Source organism: Aphelocoma coerulescens, chromosome 3, assembly GCF_041296385.1.
Source record: "Aphelocoma coerulescens isolate FSJ_1873_10779 chromosome 3, UR_Acoe_1.0, whole genome shotgun sequence".
NCBI lineage: Eukaryota > Metazoa > Chordata > Aves > Passeriformes > Corvidae > Aphelocoma > Aphelocoma coerulescens.
In genome coordinates, this window is record NC_091016.1 from 54,229,951 (window position 1) to 54,240,750 (window position 10,800).

Here is a 10,800-nt window from a genome sequence, read left to right on the forward strand (position 1 = left end):
ATTGCATGCTGTATGGCCATTTGGACTGCATGGGTGGGAGCAAATTGTGAGCAGCTGGGCAGCAGTCCCATGGGAGTGAGAATACAAGCAATGTACTTCTGAGCAGTAGAGTGACCATCATTTTCCCAGGTTGCCTCCCTGGACAAAAAGGGAAAGCTGGTAAAGATTTACAATGGACCACTGTATGTTCAGCTTTGCCAGATTTAATTTAGCCACCCCTAGAGGTTTATCATATTGAAATCATATCCTCTGGTAGTATAATCCTCAGGCAATGTTATGCTTTCTTTCTGTTTGACAAGGATGCAACTACTCCCTGGTGCCAGTAATGTCTGTGGTAGGGAGCCTATGATAGGAATTCTGCACTGATGTATAGGATTGATGGTATTTCACTTCTAGAAAGGTTCCTGCAAGGTGGATAGAAGAGTTGGAGGCTGTCCTGCATGTCACACCATTCACACTACTAATAGTTGTGCACCGGAGCTTACTTGAAGGACTGAATGCGCCTGCAATTCTTCCTTTGCAGAGGAAGTCAGTCCCTAGGACACAACAACATAGAAGCAATTGACTCAGGCACTTATTTTGGCCTGGGACTGGCTTTAAACACAGTGGATGTGTTTAAATCCACCGGATGGAGCCACAGAAGTCCATCATCATTCTTGTCATTACACTACTGACATCTTGGTGGTTGTAGATGAATCAATTTATGGACTATATTTGGTCTCTAACTGAGCCCACGGCCTTCTGAATTAATAGGTGATATGTGCATAGATACAGTCTAGATCCAGAGTTCTCTTTCACATCCATAACTCTTATCAACCTGAATGGGAGAAAAAGGTGTGTTCCTATTTCTTGTGTCGTAAGACCTATCAGCCTGTTGCTTGAAGAGTGGTCCTAAATCTAGCATTTCATTTCCTCACTACATAAACAGTGTATGGTTTTAGTGTGCAAAAGAAGATTTTCATCTTAAGCATCTTAGTGTTAGAAACCCATGTTATTTCCATTTGGATGGCAGACATAATGGCATGATCAGAGTTAATGCTTGTAGTCTGGGACCAAAGGAAATCACAACTGCATTGCAGGGGAAGCACACGGTAAAGGAATGCAGCTTTTCTCTTTCCTTTTTTCTTTTTTTTTTTTTTTTTTTAATAAATAGTTGTATTGAACTAAGGGCTACTGGGTAACCCTTTTGAGTTTTGCAGATACTTTGCTGTATGTCGCAATGACCGCCACTGCCCACGCTAGCCCCTGCGGTGTGCGACTGGAGTGGGGAGCAGCTGGAGGCTCTTGGCTTTAAAGCTGCTCCTCAAGAGTTCAGCTCTGCCCAGGGGAGCTGAAGCTCCAGGCACAGTGGCTGTCAGCAGCCCGGACGAGGGAGAGGATAAAAAGTAGCAAGGAAGCTTGCCACACGGGATAACCCAAGCTCATTGGAGGTAACTCACAGGGGACAAGCCTCGAGCAGCTCCAGGGAACCTCTTATAAAGGGAGGTGTTACAATGGGGATGGCTTAACTGGGGACCAATAGAAATCTCTAAGGGAGGGATATGGACGAGGATAGACATTTCCTTAGGCCAATAGCCTCAAGGGAAGGAAGGAAAGGGATAACATGCCCCAATGGGGCGTCGAGGTTTAGGGGATTTCCAAAGGGGGAGGTATCTAGAGGGGTAGGGTCTCGGGGGATTGACGGGGACCATATAAGGGTAAACTGGGAGGTTTCAGATGATGGACACTGGACCTCCGGGAACAACAGGAGGGGTTTGGGTGATTGATAGGGAAAGAGCTAGAACAAGGGGAGGAGAACAACCACGTAGGGAGCACCGAGGGAGCGGCTTGGGTCTGGGGCAAACCAACTGGGAATAGGAGTGGGGAAGGTAGGGATGAACCATTGGGGTACAGAAAACTTATATAAAAATACAATAAAGGTATCGCATCACCACAGCTGTAAATTTTGGCTTACTGTGAAATTTTTGTTTATTCTTTCTTTAAATAGCATTAGTATAATAAATAGAAAACTCTAATTTGAAGTACTTAATATGCCATCACAAGTGGGGTGATCAGAATTGTTAATTGAATCTTAATATTTATTTTGCTAAGAGTCCCTCTTTGCTAAATGATTCAGCTCAGATTGGTCCATTTTTTGCTATGCAAACTTCCTAGAATTATTCCAACAAGACAGGTCTCGTAAATAGAAGGCTGGGTTTCTAAATCCTCTTCTATATCTCTCCTCTTTTGTATCGTTATGTTATGTTATGTTATGTTATGTTATGTTATGTTATGTGCAAACAATACATTTGGGAATGTACTCTATTTCTTTCCCATGCAGAAAATCAATATACTGTTACTTCAGACTGTCTTCAAATTGTCATGAAAGAAATTAATCCCTAAGCCTCGATACTAACCTCTCAGTTATGTTTTCTCTTCCATTTACTGCAGACCTTACTTCTGCTAGCAGCGTGTCACTTTTTGCCCTTTAAACTCCCTCTGTGTAAGCTTGCTTTCTGCTTAACTTTGTGCTCTGTCTGTCTGTCTCTTCAAGGAATCAGTGTTACTTACTTTCCAGGTAGACTTTGGCAATTCAAATTCATCTTTACCAATGGAATTGGTTAGAAGCATAGCTCTGATCCAAAACTTCTTACTGCTTTTCTGACAGAAGGATGTGAGGAAGCAGGACTGAGCTGGAGAGAATTTGGTCTGTCTCAACAGAACTGGCTTTTTTAAACTACCTCTTTCTCATCCCTCCAGCGATGCTTACTGCAACCATCAATACTTGATTTCTTGCCTGTCATAAAACATGGTGTAGGCATTTCCCCTCTTGTATTTCAACTCTGATATTTTGTATGAGGTGGGATTTACTCAGTGCATATCTGTCAGCCTGTTTATGTGAGAACATCCAAGGAAAATTAAGCCTAATTAGTTTTCTACGTGGATTAGTTAAGCAGTGCTGAATGCTCCAAGTCAGAATAGAAATGGTTCCAATGCCAGTCACTTTAATTTGCTTAGAAATAAAACTAAAATTTAATTAAGGCCCTTTTATCCTGAGTTAATCTTTAGTGTGGTATATAAAAAACACTGGGATAAAGCACTTTTAGATAATTTGGATTAATTTTCCTCAGTGACTCCATGTTTTTAAGTCCTTATTTGCAACATTCCATCAAGAAAAGGGATCCCGATTAAGATTGTTTAATCACTCTCAGGTTCTAACAACAGTTTTTCTGACATTAAATTTGTTTTCTGGATGCCCCAAACTGAACTATCTACAACTACTACTGGAGCAATCTTCTTCTGTGACATTGTGTTGTCACACAAAACTAAAAAGAAAATGCCTGCTGAAATTCAACACTTGTTGGAAGTTCCAGGTGATGTTAAGGTAAGAAATACTTTTATTCAACAACAATTGAAATAGTTCCCTTTTTCATTTGAATTAATTTGTCTCATTTTTCATCTAATTTTGCAGAATTTATTGCAGTTAAAATAGGAGTAACTTTGCCCCTGTATGTTTGGAAATAGCTGTAAATTCCTGCTATAATGTAACAAAAGCGTGTTATAATTTATCTGTGATGAGTTTAGAAGCTGATTATTTTTGCTGGGCTTTGTTAATCAAAATCCTACTGTAGTCAATGATTAAAGACAAAACATATGATTTTGCTCCAGCACTGTGTGTAAACTAGATTGGACTGTATTTTTCCTGGGTTATTACAATCCCAATGGGTAAAACCTAGTTTTGCAGCTATACATATCTCGTCTTAGATGCACCTTTTGCAGTAGGTGTTGTGAAGGCAGAAGCCAGGTTCAATGTGACCTTTTATGATTTTAAGACTGGTAAAAAAATCCAAGACAGATCTATGACAATTGTACCTGTGTGCTAATAATCTGAAAGTATTTTGTAGTGATTTGTGAAATAAGCTCCCGTATTGTTCAGGGGTACAGGTTAACTGTCATACAGTAATACGATGAAACAAAGTGGTTTGCAAAGGTTACATGTGCTACCTACCCTTAGCTACTATTTTAGCATGGGCAGAAATTTTTGAACTAGGTAGAATGGCAGAAAAAATATATAAATCCATATAGTTTTGGACTTATTAAAAAAAAAAAATAAGCTTAAAGATTGAAAATCCAACTTGAACGAAAACACGACTGAAAAAGGAAATGTAAACACTTATACTATTACTAAAAGTCAGAAAATAACTGGGAAAATTATGTGCTTCAGACCTATTTTGTCAAAAAGGTGCAAGATGTAAAGCAAGTTTTAAAATTACATGAAGAAAAATGGAAAAGTAATACTTTTAGATATTCTGAAAATGTAAGAATCAAAGGTCTGAATTCTAGCCTCTCAAGCACAAGAATATTACCACAGATTTACTGCAGTTTGTTTTAAGTTATTCTAGGAGACTGGTCTCAGATATATAGTGGGGGAATAGCCAGAATGTCTTATCCTCTGCCACCGTGCATACACCCCCATCATGGCTGAAAATTTACAACAGAAGACTTTCCAAGAAAAATATCTTATGATGCTTGAACTGCAGAATTGCTGAACTGCCAAAATTATTTGCAAAATGAATGGACTTCACAATTCAGTTACTGTATTGTAGAGGAGAGGAGGCAGAGAGAAATGTATCAAGAAGTCACTAAGTTGGCTTTTACATCTGTTTCAGTTTTCTCTTGGCGTAACAAGAAATAACGGCCCTATTTCAGGGGCTGGCAAAAAAAAATCCTAAATGCAATATGTTTAAGTAGTGTGAAATTTAAGTGATTTGTGATTCACCTAGGTGAAAGATGCTACAGAGATGTGAAATCTTTGTCTTCGTCATGACAATGGATCATTGTATTGCAAACAGTATGAATTCTGAATGAAAAGACAGTCTGTTGGCTTCTGGTAGAAGTGCTTTAGATAGTCCCACAGTAAATATGACAAATAGACCCACTATACTTTAGGAGCAATCTGCTTCTCTGTACTTAACGTTTCCACTCAATTGTTACTTTCCCTCCAGGATGAGACACGTCTATAAAGATGCTACACTTATTTTTGTTAACCTATGTCAGTTCAAACATTTCTTTATACATTTTTACCTACACCAGCAGGGAAATATATATGCCCATTTAGCCCACTCTCTATCTTGGAGCAGATTTGCATTATTTTTCAACACATCTTCTCATCATTTCATCCAATCTACATAATATAATCTTGAAGACCAGTAAAGGACCAGTGGTCCAGTATCAGTTTTGGGGTGAAATAATTCTTTCTGGTTCTCTTGGATGACTGAAAAGGGGAAACTTCCTAAAAATGGTAAATTTTTCCACCAAAACAACAGTCTAATGAAAGGCAGGCATAGAAATCTCTTTTGTGTTCTCTTTGGTATTTATCAAAATATTAGAGTTTTTTCAATTCTTGAAAATAGAAATTCATATGTTATCAAGAAAGGAAGCCAAGAGTGCTTGCTGTTTCCTGAATCTTCTGCATGTATCAAAGAGATCTGTTTTCCCCAAACTTGTCTTTTCTCTCTTAAAGGACCTGAAGAACCAGACATCCAACAACTGTGTTGGAACACTTCTTTTCCAGTTCTATCACTAGGTGTTTGCATTTGCCTCATGAAGAAAAGTTCCCAAGGTCTCAAAGGATGTAAAAACTATTTTTTCAATAGTCTTATTTTTCTGTTTTCATGCCTGAAAAGTGATTGGTTTAATTGCCACCAGATAATTATATGCTTTCCATGGAGTAGATCGTACAGCCCAAATTCAGTGTTTTCTTTGATCTTTATTTTACTTATAGCAGCTTTCAAATATTGAATAGTTTAAAATACGTGCAACTAATATATTGCTGCACATTCACCAAAGAAGTTGAAAATTTGCTTTAATTCTATCTTTTATAAATCAGGTTTATTTATGCTAGGCACAATCACATACACAGCCCTTGTCATCTAAACATAAGGAATGCCAAATATAAGTTCACTGAAGTTACAACACAATGTACTGTATGAAATACACAAGACAGAAAAATTGACCTGCGTAGGTGGCCTCTCTGAATGTTCTTGGCTTTCATATACTCAGAAAAAGCTTGATCATATGTGGGAAAGAGAAATACCTATTGAGGAGCTGTAGCAAAAAAAAACCCCAAGAGATTTATTATTACTTCCACAATGTCCAAAAGCTTGCTAAAATCCAGTACTTTGCAGAATGAAGAGTAAGACGTACTCCATGTTTGGAACCCTTAGCTTCCTCTTTTGTTATTGATACGGCTTATTTGAACTGTCTGATTTTTAATTTTCTTTTATACAGTACTTTTCAGAGGCTGCTTTTGAAAGAATATCTTTAATAATTGGACAGAACTGGGGGAAAAAAAGGGATAAAGAAAGGAATCAAAGTAGAAATGGATTTTCCAAGAGAGAGTTAGAAGTGCTGACCTTTTTTAAAGCCTAAAATCAGAGTTTAGGAAATGAAAAGGAAATGAAAAACCAATATTTTCAAAATAACAAAAGATTTTGGTTTTTTTCAATAGGAAAAGGCATCTAAGAAGCCCTGTTTGGGGATTAGGAATTTAATATTATTTCAGAGAAAAGATATTGGGATGGACATTAGGAATACCACAGTAAATTTCCTAGATTATAAATGATGTGCTAATGCTTGTATTTATTTGCATGCAGATTACCAAAGAATTAGAATTGTGAAGCATTCCTGCCCTTTGGATGTGACTTCATGTATTCATAACTGAAAGGTTAGTAAGTTTCCTACAACGCAAATGTCCTAATCAAGATCTAATTAAAGCAGATTTTAGTAGAAGTTGTTAAGATATATAGGTGAACAACCATCTGTCTTGAAAATCACTGAAAAAACAGACCTATTAAGCAAAATAAAGCACTTTTGATGCAGTGTAGCCTTATGCTGCTAAACTTCTAGTCTTAGTTACATGATGATTGTGGGCCCACAGTATGAGACTGGATTTTACATTAGCTCACACATTTAATGCTGAGAAGTACAGTTTTATTTTAATTCTACACCATAAGATTAATTTCTGTTTTAAGATACCAATAATTATGGTGCTGTTAATGGTATGTTAATATAATTTCAAGGGCCAGCTGTTATGTAAAGGAGAATGATTAACTGAAGAACAGTCCATAAATCCTTCAAGAAGTGTTGTATGCAAAGAGTAGGAAAGCTTAAGTCCAGGTTATCATAAAATCATAGAATTATATAATGGCTTGGGCTGGAAAGGACCTTAAAGATCATCCAGTTCCAACCTCTCTGCATTTTTCTATTAAGAGGGAGAAAGACTTTATGGTTAGTACCAGCAATTAAATCCAATCTCACAGTATGTACTGTAGTCATGCACTCTCACTTTCCCAGCTTGGTCTTTACAAGTAAAACAGTTTTGCTTGTGTTCTCTATGAAGACTTTTGTGGAAGTATGTGGGAACAATCTTTTAATACGTGTGCCATGGGTAAGCTTCTGCCTAGACCCTCCTTACTCCACAGAGCTCCACTTCTGTCTATGTGAACTACATATGCTAGTTAGTAACTAGAATTATGAGTTTAGTTTTATTAGAAACTAGAAATGCCTTCTTTTTTCTCATTCCATCCAAATCTTTTGCCTTGCTTCCCCTTGTTTTCAGAGTCACCATAGCAATATAATTTCTTCACTTAAGGCTGCATTTGATCCTCTGTCCCCAAAGGTAATGGAATGACAATATTATTATTGACTTTCAGGAGAATGGGGTTTCACCTGTGTGGTCTTCTGAGACAAATGCAAATACTAGTTCAAAGCATCATTATGTTGGCAATCTCCTGTGGTCTCTCCTTGTTGAGCTTTATGTTGAGGACGTAGGGCTCAAAAACAGGATAAAGAACAAAAATTTTAGGATTTGAATGCTAGGGATTAATTACAGAAGGTTTCTGTCACAGCACCTGACTTTTAAAAGCACTTTAGTATTTAATGGTCCTGAGGGAAGAGGACTGCAGTATTTTTGCAGAGAATGTTGTGAACAGAAAATGCTGTATTATATGAGAGAGAAGTCACCAGAGCTGGAAAGCAATGGCCAAAAGCAGTGAATATGTAATGCTGATGTCCACGAGGGCTGAAGTACCATACTTAAGGTCTACTGCTAGGCATCTCTGCAGCTCCACTGTTCATTTCATGGTGTTGATGTAAGCACTTAGACCATAACTTGTCTTAACTTGACAGGACGACCTCAAGTCCAATATTCCTGCTGGCAGATCTCACCACTAGGCTGAAATGTCACTTATTCCTTCTCTCTTCTGATCCAATATATAGTGAGTTAAGATGGGGATCTGCTGTAACAGGGACAGAGCAATCCAAAATCAAGGTAGATAAGGGTTATGACACTTATTCTGCAGGTAAGTTCAAGGCTCTCTCCAGTTTTCAGGGAAGGATACCTGCTGATCTGCAAAGGGGACAGAAGCAATAGTAACTTGCTTAAACCATGTCTGGGCCTAGCTCTAGGAATTACTCATTCTAGAGGAATATCACCATGCTCAGCAGTACCAAGGCTCGCACAGATCTTTGGGTATTAAATCAATCAATCAATCAATCAATCAATCAATCTACCATAATTTTTAGTAAGTCCTACTTAATAAGGGCCTACAGGCTTCAGGTAGTTCTTGGATAACATAGTAAATTTTGAGGCTATAGAGTCTCAATTTTTATGCACAAAGGATAGTTATGTTATCTAACCCAAAAAACGCACGTGATTTGGAAAATTTCATTTTAGTCCTTTGTGCTGGAATACATGTCCTGTCCTGCTGTAAGGGGACTTGGGGAGGATTCTTTTTGATAGATTTTGATAGATTTTTGATAGATTTCTTGGATGAAAACAAAGCTCAAAAGTAGCAAATATTGTATCTGAGAACGGTTTATTGATAAAGAAAGGATATGGTCTGGACTAGAGGGGGGTAGAAAAGAGCAGAGAGGGAAAAGGAGAGACAAACAGAAGAGATGGACGGAGCACTGCCTCCAGAACCCCGGGGCGCCCCGTCGGCGTCTGCCCGGCATGTGGATGGAGCACGTGTGCTGCGAGCCGTAGCCAGTCTGAGTGGCTCCCCGGGCGGGTTGGGTGCGATTTCCAGCCAGCAGCAGGCTGCGTGTCCCTGCCGCCGGCCGAGAACAGGCTGCCGTGGGGAGCCGCTGCGGGCTGGTGCCGCGCACAGGCGGCGATGCTGCGGGCAGCGGTGGCGATGCAGCGGTGGCGATGCAGCGGTGGCGATGCAGCGGTGGCGATGCAGCCTGTCGCGGCTGCCTCGGACGGGGGGAGAAAAATGCGAGCGGGGCCAGAGGGCCGAGCTGAACCTCCAGGCGAGACCCCGGTCACAAGAAGCCAAAACCAGCGGGCTAAATTGGGGCGCAGTTCACTGCTTTTAGCTGCTAAGGCTCCTCCTACGGGCCGATTCCCCGGGCATGTTTTCCCGTGCATCCCGGGGTCTGCCTGCTTCCAAGGGGGGAGTTGCTTGCAGCTCAGTCGTGGAAGATTTTCTCCCCTGAAGGGCTGTCAGGTGGAGTCTCCCCAGGGACAGAGCCTCCCTCCGCTGTGTCCCAGATGCCTCCTCAAAACGTGGCACCTGCTAAGGCTCCCAGCACGTGTACAGCGCCTATAGTCATTTTTTACCTCATTCCAGAAAATGTGTTTATACCATATGTTGAGGCATAAATAAAAATTAAATTGGTTCTTCACAACATGTTATCTGCAAGAGAGAGTCAATACAATGGAATGGTGTTTACAGATAAGTAGAAAGAGTCTGAAATTGGTTTAGGACATTGAAATGATAGAAATTACCATTTTGGCCATACTCTCCTGCTTTTAATGAGATTGTTTTGTGAAATACCTTCTAGGGGAATTAGTTTTATGAGTGTGCAGTGACTAATATACAGATGGCCCATGTTTTGGAAAGGAAACGTCTAAAAAGACACACATCAGACTGTAAACTGACTGTATGTATTAAACAACATTGAGACTCTACAACCTAATCACCTTAGTTATACACTTAAAAAAAACCACCTCATACATTTTTCACAACCCACAGAAATACTTGCTGTTACTGAAATTTTGTTCCTTGTTTGCTCAAACTCTGAAAAATGGGAACTGTAAAATGGTTTCACTTATGGTCTTGGGATGTGAAAAGAGAAAATTTTCTGAAACAAAGAAATTTTAATGGGAAAAGCCTGTCCCAGAGGCGTTGAAATAAAGGTGTGTCGGGGTATGATTTGAGGGAACAGGCATATGAAGAAACTCTGTGCAATAGTCCTTTAAGCACCTAGATCCATCTTAGCTTACAAGCCCCACTAAATTTGATACATCAAATGAATTAAGTACATGTAGACCATTTGTTGTGTTAAATCTATTTTTATGTTTAGTTTCATTTCTGTAGATTAAACACTTCACTTTGAGGAAATTTTTCTGAGGCTTTGCAGAGCTACAGGTAATATATCCTGACTAAAAGGTTTTCTGGATGAACTAAATGCCATTTGGTCTGTTGCTTTATTGTGTTTTATAAGCAGAGGTGTCATAACCAAATCTCTGAGTCCTGTTTTAGCCTCTTTTAAACCAGTTCATGCTGTGGGTTCATGACATCTAGTGGTAAAAGGGAGAGGGCAATGCAGAATTTCTTCTGATAATAATAATTCCAGGTTTTCCTTGTCTTCAACTCCTTTTTGTGAGTGGGACAAGCATGGATATCATCCTCCCTTCCCTTCTCTTTTTCTCCTTCAGTCCAGAAATTTGGTTCCTGTGAAGGCTTCATTTAGAGAAACAGGAGAGAGAGGGATGAAACTAAATCAGTAACTATAGATTTATTTGTTATA